The sequence below is a fragment of the Bufo bufo genome, chromosome 3 (assembly GCF_905171765.1).
Source record: "Bufo bufo chromosome 3, aBufBuf1.1, whole genome shotgun sequence".
Taxonomy (NCBI): domain Eukaryota; kingdom Metazoa; phylum Chordata; class Amphibia; order Anura; family Bufonidae; genus Bufo; species Bufo bufo.
The window spans coordinates 696412726-696433616 of record NC_053391.1 but is presented as its reverse complement, the minus strand read 5'-3'; the positions used below and the strand labels follow the sequence as shown (position 1 = coordinate 696433616).

Sequence of the window (20891 nt, the reverse complement as noted above, 5' to 3'; positions counted from 1 at the left end):
GAGGATCAAATACCAACCCTTCCATTGGTTGATCTCCTTAGTGGCGATCTTTAGCCTGCCATCCTAATTTTGCATGGGTTAGTCCTGTGGCCAAATTCAATTTCTGTCAAAGTCTGTTGTCCAGGAGATCAAAAGATGGATCATCCTCTCCCAGCCAGAAACTTTCAAAGTTATCCCGATTGATTATGGACCTGGAAGCCTCCAAGTAGTGTTCTACCTCCTATATCACATATTCTGCCTCCCCTCCTGAGGACACAAAGACTGTGATGCCATCATAATAACACAACTCTGAGTGGCTTCTGGTTCTCCCAGATCCATCTCGACTGTCACCAACAGTCTGCGATCAAACCTTCTAAGGAAGGGATCTATATTAAACACGTATAACAGCAAGCTCAGAGGATAACCCTGGCGAACACCAGACCCAACCTCGAAGGAGGGTCCAGACAAACGTTCTTAAGCAGGAAACTGTGTACCTGCATACAAGGTCTTTAGCCAATCAACAAAGCCCCGGGCAGGCCATACCTCAGAAGGACAGACCAGAGGTTAAAGAGGACCTTTCATCAGTATAATTTTAATAAACTAATAACCCTACCTAATAGTGCGGCTTCCACTGATGTTCCCCCTTTTTTTTTTTTTTTTTAAATCGACCACCGAATGTTGAAATAATAGCCCCGTTTGTTCTGGTGCAGCGCCTGTCACTCAAGCGCTTTTTTGTATGGGGCGTTGCTAAACTTTTTTCTTTGCTATGGGCCTTGGCTGAGAGCTCCTCTCTCAGCCAGGCAGAAGGAGCTAAAGTTCTCGCGAGAACTTTAGCTTCATAACATCCTGTTGCAGCGATGTCTAGGGGATGATTATGATACTTACCCTGCCGCTCGTACCGCTGCTTCCACACCCGTCGCGTCCCTCGGCCGGTCTATCTGATCTTTCGCTGATCTTTCTATCTGATCTGCCTGGCTGAGAGAGGAGCGCTCTGATTGGCTGCGCTCTCAGCCAAGGCCCATAGCAAAGAAAAAAGTTTAGCAACGCCCCATACAAAAAAGCGCTTGAGTGACAGGCGCTGCACCAGAACAAACGGGGCTATTATTTCAACATTCGGTGGTCGATTTGAAAAAAAAAAAAAAAGGGGGAACATCAGTGGAAGCCGCACTATTAGGTAGGGTTATTAGTTTATTAAAATTATACTGATGAAAGGTCATCTTTAATTCGACCAAGCACTTCTGCCTGATCCAAGGACAGCTTGTGCCCCTTCCAGTTACTGCCTTGCTCTGCTCCACGGTCTCTTTGACAACGGGAACAGCACTAAACATGCTATGACCTAGAAACGAGCAGTGCCCCTGAAAGGAGCCAGCGTTCAGACTTGACCAGCCAACTCAGTTTTTCAATTAGTCTTAAATGTTCAGCCATTTCTGAGATATGAGTTGAAAATCTGTCTGTTTACAAGCTGTGACTTTGTTTTCTTTGAATCCTGGCTCATGTAGAGCTCTTGTCTTTGATCTCCTGACCTCATAAACATATATAAGACTACTTTTACACCTGCACTTTCCCTTTCTGCTATTGAGGTCCGTCATAGGGTCTCAACAGAGGAGGAAAACGCTTCAGTTTTGTCCCCATTCATTGTCAATGGGGACAAAACTGAACTGAAGGGAACTGAGTCACCAGAATGCATTCCGTCCCATTTGGTTGCGTCCCTATCGTGGACAGAATAACTCTTCAAGCAGAGTTTTTCTGTCCGCGATGTAATGCGGAGCAAGACGGATCCGTCATGACTCGCAATGTAAGTCAATGGGGACAGATCAGTTTTCTCTGACACAAAAGAAAACGGATCCATCCCCCGTTGACTTACAATGGTTTTACAGATGGATCCGTCATTGCTATGTTAAAGATAATACAACCGGATCCGTTCATAACAAATGCTGATGGTTGTATTATCAGTAACAGAAGCGTTTTTACTGATCCATGACGGATCCAGTAAAAACGCAGATGTGAAAGTAGCCATAGTCATATTCTTTTCTGGTTGAAAACAATTGATCTACTGTATGAGTTTTTATGTGGTCAGGAGATGGGATAAGAGACCTACATGAGCCATCAACTGACGAGATTAAAAGAAAACTTTTGTATCAAACTTTTGAAAAATATATATATATATTTTATCCCAAAATGATTAAAATGCATTCCTAAAAAAATGCCCCCAGAGGTTTACAAAGCCATTAAGTTTTACCATAAGCATACAGACTCCTGACCAGATCCTGGACAAGTGCTGCACAAAATGGCTCTGGAGAAAGGGGAGTACAAGATCATTATTTTTTATTTTGTGAAAATGGAGGACTTGTCCAAAATTTTTAATTTTTTGGGACATCGGAAGGGGTTATCCTGTTCAAGAGGAAACTAGAGAATCTAGGTGTAATTATAAAAAAAATTGGTGGTCTGTGAGGGGGGGGGACACATACAGAGAAGTCCGAGGGACAAGGAATAATGGGGAGGGGGCTGATAGAAGGGATCAGGTGGGTGGTCTGTGAGGGGGAGGCATACAGAGAAGGCTGAGGGACAGGGAATATGCGTCTTCGCCCCCCCCTCACAGACCACCCACATGCTCCCTTCTATCAGACCGCTCCCCATTATTCCTTGTCCCTCAGCCTTCTCTGTATGCCTCCCCCTCACAGACCACCCACATGCTCCCGTCTTTCAGACCGCTCCCCATTATTCCTTGTCCCTCGGACTTCTCTGTATGCCTCCCCCTCACAGACCACCCACATGCTCCCTTCTATCAGACCGCTTCCCATTATTCCCTGTCCCTCAGCCTTCTCTGTATGCCTCCCCCTCACAGACCACCCACATGTTCCCTTCTATCAGACCGCTCCCCATTATTCCCTGTCCCTCAGCCTTCTCTGTATGCCTCCCCCTTACAGACCACCCACATGCTCCCTTCTATCAGACCGCTCCCCATTATTCCCTGTCCCTCAGCCTTCTCTGTATGTCTCCCCCTCACAGACCACCCACATGCTCCCTTCTATCAGACCGCTTCCCATTATTCCCTGTCCCTCAGCCTTCTCTGTATGCCTCCCCCTCACAGACCACCCACATGTTCCCTTCTATCAGACCGCTCCCCATTATTCCCTGTCCCTCAGCCTTCTCTGTATGCCTCCCCCTTACAGACCACCCACATGCTCCCTTCTATCAGACCGCTTCCCATTATTCCCTGTCCCTCAGCCTTCTCTGTATGCCTCCCCCTTACAGACCACCCACATGTTCCCTTCTATCAGACCGCTCCCCATTATTCCCTGTCCCTCAGCCTTCTCTGTATGCCTCCCCCTCACAGACCACCCACATGCTCCCTTCTATCAGACCGCTCCCCATTATTCCCTGTCCCTCAGCCTTCTCTGTATGCCTCCCCCTCACAGACCACCCACATGCTCCCTTCTATCAGACCGCTTCCCATTATTCCCTGTCCCTCAGCCTTCTCTGTATGCCTCCCCCTCACAGACCACCCACATGTTCCCTTCTATCAGACCGCTCCCCATTATTCCTTGTCCCTCGGACTTCTCTGTATGCCTCCCCCTTACAGACCACCCACATGCTCCCGTCTTTCAGACCGCTCCCCATTATTCCTTGTCCCTCGGACTTCTCTGTATGCCTCCCCCTCACAGACCACCCACATGTTCCCTTCTATCAGACCGCTTCCCATTATTCCCTGTCCCTCAGCCTTCTCTGTATGCCTCCCCCTCACAGACCACCCACATGCTCCCTTCTATCAGACCGCTCCCCATTATTCCTTGTCGCTCAGCCTTCTCTGTATGCCTCCCCCTCACAGACCACCCACATGCTCCCGTCTTTCAGACCGCTCCCTATTATTCCTTGTCCCTCGGACTTCTCTGTATGCCTCCCCCTTACAGACCACCCACATGCTCCCTTCTATCAGACCGCTCCCCATTATTCCTTGTCCCTCAGCCTTCTCTGTATGCCTCCCCCTCACAGACCACCCACATGCTCCCGTCTTTCAGACCGCTCCCCATTATTCCCTGTCCCTCAGCCTTCTCTGTATGCCTCCCCCTCACAGACCACCCACATGCTCCCGTCTTTCAGACCGCTCCCCATTATTCCCTGTCCCTCAGCCTTCTCTGTATGCCTCCCCCTCACAGACCACCCACATGCTCCCGTCTTTCAGACCGCTCCCCATTATTCCCTGTCCCTCGGACTTCTCTGTATGCCTCCCCCTTACAGACCACCCACATGCTCCCTTCTATCAGACCGCTCCCCATTATTCCCTGTCCCTCAGCCTTCTCTGTATGCCTCCCCCTTACAGACCACCCACATGTTCCCTTCTATCAGACCGCTCCCCATTATTCCCTGTCCCTCAGCCTTCTCTGTATGCGCCCCCCTCACAGACCACCCACATGTTCCCTTCTATCAGACCGCTCCCCATTATTCCCTGTCCCTCAGCCTTCTCTGTATGCTGCCCCCTCACAGACCACCCACATGCTCCCTTCTATCACATTACCCCTCTCTGACTACTCCCAATGGCCTTCTCCTCTCTTAAAGACTGCTCTACATTTCTCCCCTTCTCCTTCACACTCTGTTCTCCTTGGCCTCTTCTCCCTGGTTGACTGTTCCTCCTGTCCCACTCCTACTAACTATACCTTCTTCCTTCAGACAGCTTCTCATTCCTTACTTATTACCCACAGACTGCTCGCCATTCCTCCTTTTTCTCTCATGGTGCAATTCCAACTTTGCTTAACTTATGTCTTCCTCCTTCAGGCCTTCCTCATCCTGACCGCTCTCCCTTGGCCATCTCCCTGCTCTCCTGCTAGGGCCTATTCTCAGGCACTAACACCTCATTTCTCTGTTGCGCCGGTATGGCCCCCGTTCAGTTTTAGCGTCTAATTTGTTAATCACTAGCATCGGTACAGAGAGGAGGAGACATCTGCTCTTCTCATTGGCATCTCCTTCTCCCTGGCTGTGATGCCCTCAAATCGCAGCGGACCGCTACACAGCCAGGGAGAAGACGAGCTGTTCTCGTGAGATTTGGTGAATCTCAGGCTATGTCAGCGACCGGCGGTAGTGATTAACATATTAGGCACCAAAACTGAACAGGGAAAATAACAGCGCAACAGAGCGGGTCCGATCTGAAAAGTGAAATGGCATCTGCGGGAGGACTACATATGAAGGTCCTCATATGTAGGTGTCACCAGGATCAACCCTATACAACCAGCATATAGCCTGGTAGGGTTGACGAAGCTGATTAAAACGATACCTTTACTTTCGGTGTAGGCGCCTGTGTTCAGACTTTTATTTCTATGCAGATGAGCTATTTGAGCACCAGGAGGCGGGCATATGTAGAACGAGCACCGCTCCAGTGACGCCCCCTGGTGCTCAACACTAACCCCTCTTCCCTTAAAAACATGCCCTCTCCTCTTAGATTGACAGCACTAGACTTCACGTCTAGCGCTGAGATCTGGCACCTGCACACCCACTTGGTAGAACGGCGCATGCACGCAACCTTTTCGGCTGCTTCCAGAGCAGTGAAGATGAAGCTGCCATTTTCAGGTTTAGAGACCTGAACGGCGCGGGAGCGCGCCGACCACATTGTAGGTCTCAATGTCAATCTAAGGGGAGGGACGTGTTTTTAAGGGAAGAGGTGTTAGTATTAAGCACTAGGGGTGGTGCTCATTTCACATAAGCCCGCCTCCTGGTGCTCGAATAGTACTTTTCCATTGAAATAAAAAGTCCAAATTTTTTTGGAACGCAGGCGCCTACACTGAAAGTAAAGGTGTGATTTTAATCAGCTTTGTCAACCCTACCAGGCTGTATGCTAGTTGTATAGGGTTGATGCTGGTGACAGGGTCTCTTTAAGGGTACGGCTACGTGGCGACAGCAAGTTGAAAAAATGTGTGTGACTCATCTGCAACTTGCTGATGGAAGACCATTTCAGAGCTGGGATTTGGCTGTTGAGTCGGGGGAATCACGTGACTTACATTGAAGTCAATGGAGTAAAAGTCACATCATTATATCATATGTAGCCTAAGTGATGGAATAGCTATCCACATAGAGGTAAGTCCTATACTAGCATTCTGCCCTGCCTCCATGCTGGATGAGGCATTGGTGTACATTTTGGCCAAAGTGTAATAAGCCACTCACCACGTCAAGGTCGCCTCTATGAAGTGGTCCCTAACACTAGTTCCTACCTGTTTATGGGCCATGACAGCCACACAAAGTCCAGGGAATGCAGGTCAGCATGCAAGCCAAGCACACTCTGCTTTTAACCCCATCCGGTGCCATTACAACTTTCATCGGATCCAGGTAGGAACTAGTGTTAGGGACCACTCAAATGAGGCGACCTTGACGTGGTGAGTGGCTTATTACACTTTGGCCAAAATGTACACCAATGTCTCATCCAGCATGGAGGCAGGGCAGAATGCTGGATGCAGAGTGCGATCACATTTGCATTTTCCGTTTATATATGTATTTCGCCATAGTGATGTGCACCTACATACAGGTTGTGCTGACTCAATCCCCCACATTTTTTCTAAGTCCTATACTACTTTCCCAACTCCTAGGACAGAGGCTGGGTGTCATTCTGTGGGTTTAATCCCGTGTCCTTCTCTTTGTAAACCCGGAACCTATGGTTGTGCGCAGAGTTACGCTTGCACAGCTTATACATTTTCATTCCACACCGGCCTCTTGCGGGGCAGGTACTGGTAGAATTTTACCCTAAGGGACTTGTCTACACAAATACATTTTACAGGGGTGTACACCTGAGCAAAACTGGTGCTAAAGTGGTCAAGGGCTGGACTTTTAAGTACATGGTCAGATCTCGGGTAATTTTGGGGAAGGCATTGTGCTTTATGATTGGTATGCAGAAATTTTAGAATAAATTCAAACTGTATCTGGGTCATAGAAGATAAGACTGTGGCAAAAAAACATCCAATTTTTGGCTTTTATAGAGCCTCGGACCCCAAAACATCTTTATTTCTGCTGCATTTACTGGGGTCCACCGCAGAACCACCTTGTGCAATGCATTTCTGGGATTATAAATTAGTTTGGGCCACCATGAAATTTACAATGTTCTCAGAGGAAAGGGTTTTTTAAAAAAAAGGTTTCTTTGAGGCCGGCAGTATGGATCTAGATTCCTAACCTGCTCACAGACTGATAATCCTCATGGGGTAGAGGCCATATGGGATTTCTTCAGGGGTCTGCCTCAGCTGTTGTCCTGGGGTGCCTTCATGGGGGAAGAGACGGAGGACAAGAGGAATGACAGATCTTCCTCTTACGAGACATAGAAAAGAAAAACAGTAGATAGAAATTAAAGCTGAAACAAAATAATATAAAAATTTTGTAAGAAAGAAAAAAAATTGTAGTATCAATAATTTACGATAGAAAAAAAAACACCAAAATTTGAGCACAGAGGCCTGTGACTCTGATCAGCGGCCACCGGACTCGCACAAGCAGGTGGCTATTGCACTTTGAAAAATCTGCTGTATAAAAAATCACTAAAGCAAAAAAAAAAAAAAAAATGCACAGCTTTCTGAAATGTAAAATTCTGCCCCAAAAATTTTGCAAGACACAGAGACCACATAGGAGCAAAAAAGACATAAAGAAAGAAAAAAACAACAATAAAATGATCAGCAATGTGTGTCGAGGGGCAGCAGCACAGGCAGGAGGGGGGGGGGGTAAAAACTGTCCCCTCAAAAAAGTGGCTAATTAGTGAAAAAACAATGACCAGAACAAGGGTCAGGAGGGAGAAGGCCACAAGAAGAAGAGGTTTGGCAGTTTTGGATCATCACCATTAACCCCCCTTGGACCACCAATGATACCCAGATCAAGTAAGCTACACGGACAAGGCTCTGCTCACTGTTCCTGACCAGGATGGTGGGAGCAACTGTGTCTTATGTTCAATATAAAACTATGTCAGTTGTGGCAACCAACCAGTCGTGGCCATCATGGAGGCTATGCTGTTTTTTTGTAAACATGGAAGTGATCAGTGTTGCTTGGTCACCTCCATTTTTGGTCACCTGAAGCACCCAGATTGAATTTTGCATTATAAATGCTGCTACTGGTTAGTGATTGACCGGACAATCACAGCTATTGCTGATACTGGAGGGAGTGCAAACCTAGTCCTGGTGACCACCTCCAGCTGCACCGTACATGGACGTCACTTTGCAGAAATTCCTCACCTTCAGAGCAATACATGTATGGAGTGCACCTCAGCCAAGATCTATTGAGGACCTAGGGCCAGCCTAGGTTCGTGTACTGAGCTGTGTTCTTCTGTTCTGGATATTCTCCTACTGACCCAGCTTCTTTCGGCTTCCTGCCCTGTCCTTCAGACTGTATGACGGTTTTCTGCCTGCCCAGACCACAGTTGTCTCCTGCTGGCTCTGTACCACAAATCTGTCTCTTTTTAGTTTTCCTACACATCGGCCTTAGTGGTGACTACTTCAGAGGTAATGACCTGGGTACCCCATGAGAAAGTCTAAACCTCCTCTTGGGGCACAGCTGGCACCAGAGACCATCATGTGGCAGAACGTGAGCAGACTTTATGGGGGCTTCATTCCCCTCCTCACACGGCCCCTCACTGATTGGCTGTAGATTCACTGAGAAACCTCCACCGAGGGCTGCCCTTGGGGTAAAGACCATGCAGCCATTGCGCAGTGACAAAACCATACCCCCCCCCCCGATGAGTGATTATTATTATTATAGCGCCATTCATTCCATAGCGCTGTACATATGAGAAGAGGCTTACATACATAATACAGACAATTGCACTAATTCTGTGACTCCCGTAGGAGAGGTGACGATTTGTGCAGCGACATTCGAGGGGCAGACCTTCTTCATGTGATGCTCCCTTCTGGGCCCCCCGCCATCCACCGCTGTAAGGGTGCAGTAATAGGAGCAGATACTTACAGGTGAAACTCGAAAAATTAGAATATTGTGCAAAAGTCCATTTATTTCAGTAATGCAGCTTAAAATTAGAATTTTGTGAAAAGGTTCAATATTCTCGGCTCAAAGTGTCGCCCTCTAGTCGGCTGATTAATCCATATCCCCTGAGCAAAGGGGACCTCAAAATTGTGACTTTGGGGTTTCATAAGCTGTAAGCCATAATCATCCAAATTAAAACAAATAAAGGCTTGAAATATCTCGCTTTGCCTGTAATGAGTCTCATATGTTAGTTTCACCTTTTTAAGTTGCATTACTGAAATAAATGAACTTTCCACGATATTCTAATTTTTCGAGTTTCACCTGTATATTCAGTGCAGACTGATAACGTAGGAATGACCCGACCGCGCGCCATCAGTCCTTCATCTGATAGAAGGTAACGTTTTAAAGATTAATTGTTCCCTATCATAAGGAACCAGCCCATTTAGAACGTAGTTACACCACAGACTGGTGACCAGAAACTGGTGATGAACCAACGTACAGTCCCATGTAAATAACATCACTCCCTGCAGTCTTCTCTAACACAGTCCCCTCCCTCCAGTTTTCTCTCACATACAGTCCCATGTAAATAACATCACTCCCCTCCAGTCTGCTCTAACACACAGTCCCATGTAAATAACATCACTCCCCTCCAGTCTGCTCTAACAAACAGTCCCATGTAAATAACATCACTCCCCTCCCTCCAATCTGCTCTAACAGTCCCATGTAAATGACATCACTCCTTCCAGTCTTCTCTAACATACAGTCCCATGTAAATAACATCACTCCCCTCCAGTCTGCTCTAACAAATAGTCCCATGTAAATAACATCACTCCCCTCCCTCCAATCTGCTCTAACAGTCCCATGTAAATGACATCACTCCTTCCAGTCTTCTCTAACATACAGTCCCATGTAAATAACATCACTCCCCTCCAGTCTGCTCTAACAAACAGTCCCATGTAAATAACATCACTCCCCTCCCTCCAATCTGCTCTAACAAACAGTTCCATGTAAATGACATCACTCCCTCCAGTCTTCTCTAACATACAGCCCCATGTAAATAACATCACTCCCTCCAGTCTTCTCTAACAAACAGTCCCATGTAAATAACATCACTCCCCTCCCTCCAATCTGCTATAACAGTCCCATGTAAATGACATCACTCCCTCCAGTCTTCTCTAACATACAGTCCCATGTAAATAACATCACTCCCCTCCAGTCTGCTCTAACAAACAGTCCCATGTAAATAACATCACGCCCCTCCCTCCAATCTGCTATAACAGTCCCATGTAAATGACATCACTCCCTCCAGGCTTCTCTAACATACAGTCCCATGTAAATAACATCACTCCCCTCCAATCTGCTCTAACAAACAGTCCCATGTAAATAACATCACTCCCCTTCCCTCCAATCTGCTCTAACAAACAGTTCCATGTAAATGACATCACTCCCTCCAGTCTTCTCTAACAAACAGTCCCATGTAAATAACATCACTCCCCTCCCTCCAGTCTGCTCTAACAAACAGTCCCATGTAAATGACATCACTCCTTCCAGTCTTCTCTAACACACAGTCCCATGTAAATAACATCCCTCCCTCCAGTCTTCTCTCACATACAGTCCCATGTAAATAACATCCCTCCCTCCTGCCTTCTCTCATATACAGTCCCATGTAAATAACATCACTCCCCTCCCTCCAGTCTTTTCTAACATACAGTCCCATGTAAATAACATCACTCCCCTCCCTCCAGTCTTCTCTCACATACAGTCCCATGTAAATAACATCCCTCCCTCCTGCCTTCTCTCACATACAGTCCCATGTAAATAACATCACTCCCCTCCCTCCAGTCTTCTCTCACATACAGTCCCATGTAAATAACATCCCTCCCTCCTGCCTTCTCTCACATACAGTCCCATGTAAATAACATCACTCCCCTCCCTCCAGTCTTCTCTAACACACAGTCCCAATCTAGATTCTTGAGCTGCTCACAGGCTGATAATCCTCATGGGGTAGAGGTCATATGGGATTTCTTCGGGGGTCTGCCTCAGCTGTTGGGTGCCTTCATGGGGGAAGAGAAAGAGGAATGACAGATCCTCCTCTCCCTCACTGGACATTAACCCCTTAAGGGCCTCCGCCCTACATGTACGGCACTGGTGGATATGAGTTAAGGACCAGCGCCGTACACCTGCCCGATCAGCGGCACGGACCCGGCAGTCACTGACAGCCAGTCCCCTGCTGCATATGCCGGCATCGGTGAAGACACTGATGCCAGCGTATTAAACCCTTGTATGCAGCATGCGGAGGGTACGCGCTGCAGTGACGGGGACCCGATGGCAGAGAAGGCAGCCCGATGCCTTCTACGGAAGCCTGTGAGATCCATCCCTTAGGCTGACAGACAATGCATTACAAAAAAAAAAGTGTTTTTCACAATAAAAAAAAAATTGTTTAAATTATAAAAATAAATCTCAAAATAAAACATTAAATTGTAAAAAAAAATACATATTGGGTATTGCCGCGTCCGTAACGACCGACTCTATAAAAATATCACATGACCCACTCCCTTACCTGAACGCTGTAGAAAAAATTAAATAAAAACTGTGTTAAAACAACCTTTTTTTTGTCACCTTACATCACAAAAAGTGTAATACCAAGCGATCAAAAAGTCATACGCATCCCAAAGTAGTACCAGTCAAAGCGTCATCTCATCCCACAAAAACTGAGACCATACCTAAGACAATCGCCCAAAAAATTAAAAAAAACTATGGCTCTCCGAAAATAGAGACACTAAAACATGATTTTTTTTGTTTCAAAAATGCTGCTGTTGTGTAAAATGTAAAAAAAAGTATACATATTAGGTATCGCCGCATCCGTAAACCTGCTGTATAAAAATATCACATGATCTAACCCCTCAGGTGAAAAAATAAATAAAAACCGTGTCAAAAAAGCAAAAATCACAAAAAGTGTAATACCAAGCGATAAAAAAAGTCATGTGTACCCCAAAATAGTACCAATCAAACCGTCATCTCATACCGAAAAAAATGAGCTCCTAAAAAATAAAAATAAATAGAATATGGAGACACTAAAAAAATCTTTTAAAAAAAAAATGATTTATGTAAAACTGAATCAAACAACAAAAAAAGTAGTCATACTTTGTATTGCTGCATCTGTAACCACTTGCTCTATAAAAATAGCACATGATCTAACCTGTCAGATAAATATTGTAAAAAATACAAATGGTACTATTTTTTTTTACCTTACCTCACAAAAAGTGTAATATAGAGCAACCAAAAATCATATGTACCCTAAACTAGTACCAACAATACTGCCACCCTATCCCGTAGTTTCCAAAATGGGGTCACTTTTTTGGAGTTTCTACATCAGGGGGGCTCTAAATGTGACACGGCAGCTTGAAATTATCCCAGTGAAATCTGCCCTCCAAAAACCGTATGGCGTTCCTTTCCTTCTGCGCCCTGCCGTGTGCCCGTACAGCAGTTTACGACCACATATGGGGTGTTTCTGTAAACTATAGAATCAGGGCAATAAATATTGAGTTTTGTTTGGCTGTTAACCCTTACCTTGTTATTGGGAAAAAAAAATATTAAAATTGAAAAACTGCCAAAAAAATCGAAATTTTCCTTTAATTCCTGTGGAACACCTAACGCAGTAACAAAATTTGTAAAATCAGTCTTGAATACCTTGAGGGCTGTAGTTTCTAAAATGGGGTCATTTATGGGTGGTTTCTATTATGTAAGCCTCACAAAGTGACTTCAGACCTGAACTGGTCCTGAAAAAGTGGGTTTTAGAAAGATTTGCTTCTAAACTTCTAAGCCTTCGGACTTGCGTTGTCCGGATCCGTCGTGTACTCCATTTGCCGGAGGTGCCCGCCGGATCCGGAAAAACGCAAGTGAACTGAAAGCATTTGAAGACGGATCCGTCTTCAAAATGCGTTCAGTGTTACTATGGCAGCAAGGACGCTATTAAAGTCCTGGTTGCCATAGTAGTAGTGGGGAGCGGGGGAGCGGTATACTTACAGTCCGTGCGGCTCCCGGGGCGCTCCAGAATGACGTCAGAGCGCCCCATGCGCATGGATGACGTGCCATGTGATCACATCATCCATGCGCGTGGGGCGCCCTGACGTCACTCTGGAGCGCCCGGGGAGCCGCACGGAGGGTAAGTATACTGCTCCCCCGCTCCCTGCTACACTTTACCATGGCTGCCAGGACTTTAGCGTCCTGGCAGCCATGGTAACCATTCAGAAAAAGCTAAACGTCGGATCCGGTAATGCGCCGAAATGACGTTTAGCTTAAGGCCGGATCCGGATCAATGCCTTTCAATGGGCATTAATTCCGGATCCGGCCTTGCGGCAAGTGTTCCGGATTTTTGGCCGGAGCAAAAAGCGCAGCATGCTGCGGTATTTTCTCCGGCCTAAAAACGTTCCGGTCCGGAACTGAAGGCATCCTGATGCATCCTGAACGGATTTCTCTCCATTCAGAATGCATTAGGATAAAACTGATCAGGATTCTTCCGGCATAGAGCCCCGACGACGGAACTCTATGCCGGAACACAACAACGCAGGTGTGAAAGAGCCCTTAACATCCAAAAAAAAAAGAAAATGTAATTTACAATATGATCCAAACATGAAGTAGACATATGGGGAATGTGAAGTAATAACTATTTTAGGCTTCGTTCACATCACCGTTCTGGCTTTCCGTTCTCCTTCTCCGTCTAGGAGCAGGAGAACGGAAAGGACGGAAAAGGCACATAACTGACGCCAAACGGAGCCCTTAGGACCCTATAGATTATAATGGGGTCCGTTATGTTTCCGCTCAGAAGATGATTTTTAAGCGGAGACAAAAGTTGTGCATGCAGGACTTTTGTCTCCGCTTAAAAATCATCTTCTGAGCGGAAACATAACGGACCCCATTATAATCTATAGGGTCCTAAGGGCTCCGTTTGGCGTCAGTTATGTGCCTTTTCCGTCCTTTCCGTTCTCCTGCTCCTAGACGGAGAAGGAGAACGGAAAGCCAGAACGGTGATGTGAACGAAGCCTTAGGAGGTATCACTATCTGTTTTAAAAGCAGAGAAATTGAAATTTTGAAAATTGCTATTTTTAAAAAACTTTTTGTAAATTTGGTATTTTTTTATAAATAAAAATTAAATATTTTGACTCAAATTTACCTCTGTCATGAAGTACAATATGTGACGAGAAAACAGTCTCAGAATGGCCTGGATAAGTAAAAGTGTTTTAAAGTTACCACCGCAATCCGCCCGTTCCGCAAAAAGATAGAACATGTCCTATCTTTTTGCTGAACGGAAGTACGGGACGAAACCCCACAGAAGCACTCCGTAGTGCTTCCGTAGGGTTTCGTTCCGTGCTTCTATTCCGCATCTCCGGATTTGCAGACCCATTCAAGTGAATGGGTCCGCATCCGTGATGCGGAATGCCCACGGAACGGCGCCCGTGTATTGCAGATCCGCAAATGCGGTCCGCAATATGGCAACGGGCAGTACCACGTTCGTGTGCAGGAGGCCTGAAATGTAAAATTCTGCTCCAAAAATTTAGCAAAACACAGAGACCACATAAGAGCAAAAAAGACATAAAGAAAAAACAACAACAATACAGTCCCATGTAAATAACATCACTCCCTCCCTTCAGCCTTATTTAACATACAGTCCCATGTAAATAACATCACTCTCCTCCCTTCAGCCTTATCTAACATACAGTCCCATGTAAATAACATCCTCGCTAGTACACACGTGTATTGACAAGCTCCCCATAGCCTCGTCCCTCCCTGTGACATCACCCCTCCTAGTATCAAATGACCAGTGTGTAGAGAGCAGGAGGCCCTTCCCCTACCTGTGACATCACACCTCCCAGGGTCACATGACCAGTGTATAGAGAGCAGGAGGAGGGATGGGAAGTAGAGAGGATCCTGGGCTGGAGGAGTGCAGGGTGAGTGACCGGAGGATGTGACTGGGAGATTCTGTCAGAGCAGAGATTATAAGGAAGGGACACTGTGTAGTGGACGAGTGACTACAACCCTCATCATGCTGCAGGATGAGCACTGACTGGAGCTCCTAGCTGTGTGGATGTGGGACCTGGCAGTAGTAGAGGAGAAGACCAGGAGCAGACAGAAGGTGAGAGGGGGATCTGTGAGCGAGGGGTGGCTCAGGTGCTGGAGGACATGGTGAGGGGCCCATAGCTGGTGATGTATAGAGGGGCCCAGTGACAGCTCCAGTAGAGGTGCTGCGGGGTTGGAAGCAGGAGAAGAGAGGGAAAGTTCTGTAAGCGGCCAAAATATTGAGGGCTCTGAAGTCTCTGGGGAGAGGAGGTGACTAAGAATGACCGAGTGCTGGAGAATCTGCAGAGATGTGACATAGAATGTGGAAAACCATTGCCCAATACAGCGTTTCCTAACCCGGTTCTGCTCCGATCTCTGGTTCTGGACCAGCGCTGGCATCAGGACAATGTGTTCTGTCACATACAGCATCCTTCTGCTGGCTGACATCAGGAGCTGTGTGCAGACCCGGGCCCTGAGAGGTTCTGTGTGCCCTGGGGCCCGTACAATTAATTGTAGAACTAATGAGTGGTGGAGGACCCCGGCTGCAGGCTTTCTGTAGCACGAAGCTATACACTCCCCAGTATGCCCAGTATGCCCAGTACAGTCCTGACAGCAGTGCACATGGACTCACGACAACTCTGACTGACATCTCATGGACGTCTGTATCTGTCACTGGGCGACGGTTATCGGTCTGTGGACATCTCATATGAGCCGGCGTCCATTCTACAATTTACATAATCACAGACGTGAGGATAATGACCGTCATCTCTGGATAGATGTGACTGGACACAACGTGTGAAGAGAATAAGCTCCTGAGATCAGGAATGTTTATTGTAGTTCTGGACCATGGATTCTAGCAGTGACCAGAGCTTATGGGTGGTCATCTGGAGAAGACCTTAAGAGGGAATCTGTCAGGTCATTATATCCCCATAACCTGCTTCCATCTAGTAGTAGATGACCTGACAAAGTTTCTGAACATGCCCCTTTATGTTCTGCAGCCTGGAAGATGAGACCTGGCTGTTGTATGTGGTACATTGAAGAGTGGAAATGTTCTACTTTATAGGAGAGGTGGAAGACTAAGGCTTATAGTACACGAGCAGATGAAGCAGGCCATTGTCGGGAGGGAAGCCTTCCTTCCCGGCAATGGCCTGCTTTTTAGTCAAGGAGACCGCTGCTATTACAATCAGTAATCTCCTCCACAGTATAGGGAGCAGAAATCACCAATGCCACCACTCATCCTCATACTGAATCCCTGTTTGCCAGCAGCAGATCTTGATTAGAGGGCATGAGCTGCTGCTGGCAAGCGATGATTTTTAAACCTGCTGAAAGATTGAGACTGCGAAAGATTGTAATCGGCGGCAGAATTACACTGCCAGGTGATCGCCAGAGAGGGTTACTACAAACAGTCGTTAGCGATGATCTGCATGATTATCTGCTAGTGTAGTATAACCCTAATATATCACATTATCATCGGTGATCTGGTGTATCAGTCCCCTTCATTGTGTGCTCGGAGTAGTAGTCCTTTATAATAGGTGACTATACTTCATGTACGATCTTCTTTCTAATGCGATTTTACCGTCAATCCTCCTTGTTTTCCCTCAGGTTCCTTAGGTGCAGGACTCTCACAGATAAAGTCTTCTTTGTAAGATGATGGCTCTTTTCATAAATGACCCACCGGGGATGGAGAAAGAGAGAAGCCACATAGCTGCAAGGATATTAGACCTCACCCTGGAGATCATCTCCTTGATAACTGGAGAGGTGAGAGTCTCACATGACATCACTCTTATCTCTAGTAATAAACCAGGTAAATGTCTGGAAAGGTGGAGGCTTCTTAGAATCTCTGTAGTGATCGGCGTCTCCTCATACACAGGATTACACAGTAGTGAAGAAGTCGTCTGATGAGTGTGTGACAGCCCGTGTGTCAGGAGGATGGAGCAGAACCCAGAGCCCCACCACCGAGCCTCCACCTCATTCACTGATACATGAGCAGAAGATCCTAGAACTTACCAACAGGATCACTGACCTGCTGAGCGGAGAGGTGAGCGCTGCTGGGAATGGAGGGACATAATATAATAACGCCAAGGGAGATGTCTGGTAATGACTGTATCATTGTGTTGTCAGGTTCCTATAAGGTGTCAGGATGTCGCTGTCTATCTCTCCATCGAGGAGTGGGAGTATTTAGAAGGACACAAGGATCTGTACAAGGATGTCATGATGGAGAATCATCAGCCCCTCACATCACCAGGTAAGAGAAGACCTTCCTGATAGAGGAGAGTCCAGGTTTGAGGATGACTTAGACTTACCCCTCATCTGATCTTCACATGTAGACAATGTATTGAATTGGTGTGTTAGAGATGAGAGAACCTTTTGAGATTCAGTTCGTTTCAGGTTTCCTGAATTTTTCAAAAAGTTCGGTTCGGACCCGAATCAATTGTACCCAAACTAAAGTTGCTGCCATTGCCCTAGAAATCATTATATAACACCCTCTAGTCTTCTAGGACTCTGAGTTTTTAGAAAAATATTTTTTTGTAAAGGCTAGTTTCACATTTGCGGCAGAGAACAGCCTGCTGGAGCTCTCTGGATCTGGCTTTGCTGGACTGTACCGGAATGCCCGCTGGCCCCATTAACTGTGATGGGGTCCAGCGGAGATCTTTCCGCTACCCTGCAAATATGCTCGGATTTGGATAGGAGTGGAACTCTTGTTTGCCCGGCCTAGAGTCAGTCCCACCACACCACAGGGGCCAGGGCCCAGAAACATTAAGTTTAGTTGAAGGTGCGAAAGTGCATCAAATTTGCGGAACGAGTCAAAATTTATTTTCCATATGAGTGGTACTCTTGCTTGACTGGCCAAAAGTGATTCTCAGCACACCACCTGGGCCAGAGCCCAGAAAAATAAAATTTACACATGAAAATACATTTTGGTGTGAAAGTGCCCCATATTTACCACAACTAAGTGGTATGGCAGCAACTGAACTGCCAGTAACTTGGCCATAAGGGGGAGTTAAGATTGCACATAAGCTGATTGCTAGTCGAGAATAGTTTTCTCAGGGCCACTCGTGGACTCAGCAGGAGAAGAAGCAGCTAATGAAGATGACAAGGGCACTGTACTGCTTGGGGATGCAGGCTGGCCGCCAATAAGAAAACCAGGAGAAGGAGGACAGACTTGTTCTGATTGAAAATGCTAGTCAATTCTATTTTCCTACAGGATCCAGTGATGCCAATGCTCTACATTTTCTCTGCTATTTATTGCTACCACGGCCACCATCTTTCTATGAAGTCTACTCCTCATCGATCTGATCTAGCTCTTAGGTCCTGTCCAACACAAAATCCTCATAGTCCTCATCCTTCCACCACTTTTATCAGAATGTGATATCTCATGGTGGGCTCCTTGGCCCCCTCCTGATTCCCTGCTTTGTATTTGTCCAGAGTGGTACTGTCGCTACCACTGCCCTTACCCTCACCACCATGGCTACAAGTGCCTTCAGCACTACCACCAGCTATGCATGAGGTCCCCCACCTCCTCCTCATGGCAGTCCAAGCACTGACTGCTCTCACACGTCATCAACAGGGAGACTCTCTTCACTATCTTCAGGATGAATGCTGTGACCCGTGGCCCCAAGGCACGGTGTCAGCCTCATAATGACCTCCACTTCATCCTGCTGTGACTGAGAGGAGGAGTGAGCCATCCAACCCACAATCTGATCCTCTTTATCCTCATTAATGTTGTGCCTTTCCAAAGCCAGGGAGAACTGTGGCCTACTGCTACAACTACTTCTGGGTGGATAGCTAGTTCTGCGATTTCCCATATTCTGGCTCTGGGAGGACAAGGCTTTGGTCTTTCATTTTGAACCCTTCTGTATGCCATACATTTTGACGCCTAATGTAAAAACCTACAATTTTCACAATTATGGAACGGTTATAGCAAAAGTGTGTTTTCTGTAACTTAAAGACAGAGGCAAAATTAAATCTTCACCTTTTACAAACACACTGAATACTGCTATTGACAATTTACTTTAGGAATGATTTAGTATTGGCACAGGTACAATATCAGCCTATTGTGTTATTTGTGTTTAAACATGCACGTTGCAAACTTTTTTTATTTTTTATTCAAGAAACATTTTATTGAAAAATCAAAATACACAAGTGTACATATACTGTATATGTGTATTGCTCAACCAGACCGATCCAAATAAAATAGGTAGTACATAAAATACATGGAGCGAAGTGTGATAGGTTGGGCCTAACTGAATAACATGGTCAGTGCAAAGCATACTTTGCATTGTTAAATACCCTAGAGCAGGCATCCTCAAACTGCGGCCCTCCAGCTGTTGCAAAACTACAACTCCCAGCATGCCCGAACAGCCTACAGGTATCAGCCTACAGCAGGGCATTGTGGGAGTTGTAGTTTTACAACAGCTGGAGGGCCGCAGTTTGAGGATGCCTGCCCTAGAGTCCAACTAAAGAAAACAAAAACACATTGTGACAACTCGGGGTCACTTAGCTCTCCAGGATCGCCGTCTTCTCTGCTTAGACGGTTGGCTCCAGCACTGCAAACACGAAGAAAGAGAAGTTCCAGCATTCAGGATAAAACCTAGATGTTTTCTTTATTGATAATGGTCACAATTCACGTACATGGACAGCTTCTCCCCCCACCGTTAGGTAGACATGTTTCGGACTTGTAAGTCCTTACTCGTAACCTCATGTGTGAACCAGCCACACAGTGGAAATGATCCCAGGATCTCAAACCGAGGCTGCGATTAACCCCTATGTGACCAGTGCACACATATTACATTTATTTTACCCCTTGTGCAAAAAATAGATATCAAAAATCGTTAAAACCACAAATTCATAGAAATATATAGGAGCACTTGAATGGCTGCGATCCAATATAGCACTGGTTCAAACTTGCAGATACGTGTATATATACATAATAAAACGCACTGCGTGAAACGGTCCCTATACACCCCGATCCCGCATATGATGTTACCGTGGATATATATCCGAACCCACGAGGGAACAGAAACCACACTGCTGGATCTGCCTGTTCAGAGCTTCTTCTTTATAGCAAATACCGCAAAGAAGTAAAACCGTCTACGTTACATATTCCACAACAAACTTTATTTTGGGTCATAATTAATGTTGTTTATATTTTCTATTTTATTTTTATTTTTAGTCCCCAACTGCATGAACAGAGAAAAAAGGGGGGGGGGGGGAATAACCCTAATTCTATCGTCCCACTGGTGTGCACATTATTGCTATTAAATTATATTTAAAATTAATTACTTTTATATAGCAATTGCACCTTTTTACGGGCTAATCTCACCTTCCTAAAAGTTACTCACTAATATAAATACATCAATTCCTTTTTTAAATGTAATCCTATAGGATAGCGGGTGTTCAGTCTCCGAATCCAGAAGGCTTCACGTAGTAGAACCTTCTGTTTGATGTTACTACTGTACTTCTATTATGTACATTAATAAAAGGATTAGCTACACTTGATGTACCTGAGGATTAGTAATGTAGTTCAAATGTTCTCTACATCTATTTTTGAACTTCCTAATTGTGCTGCCAATGTACATGATGGTGTAAATGACCCCCTCAGTATCACTATGATGTAATGTTTTATTACAAATGTTTCTTTATGTGACGAATCTTCAAAGTTTTTAGTACATTGTGCAAACCCACAGGTTTTACATGGGGACGTGCCACATTTAGTAAAGCCCTGGTATCTCAGCCATGTGCTATATCTAGGGCTACGTACAAAGACCGATGGTGATGAGATGTTGCGATCTTCTTGGGAAGACCCTACACCCATCTTTGAGAATGTCACGTAAGATATTATCCTGATACAATATAGGTAGACCTCTTTTGACCGCACATTGTATTTCTGAAAATTGCTTACTGTCCGTCAGTACAAGTGTAGG

General features: G+C 45.8%; 1 protein-coding gene across 1 annotated transcript in view; it reads right to left on the bottom strand.

The window, feature by feature from the left end:
* Nucleotides 1–20891, bottom strand: part of LOC120996580 (zinc finger protein interacting with ribonucleoprotein K-like) — a 655167-nt gene that overhangs the window by 22453 nt on the left and 611823 nt on the right. The gene's annotated exons all lie outside the window — the stretch shown is intronic.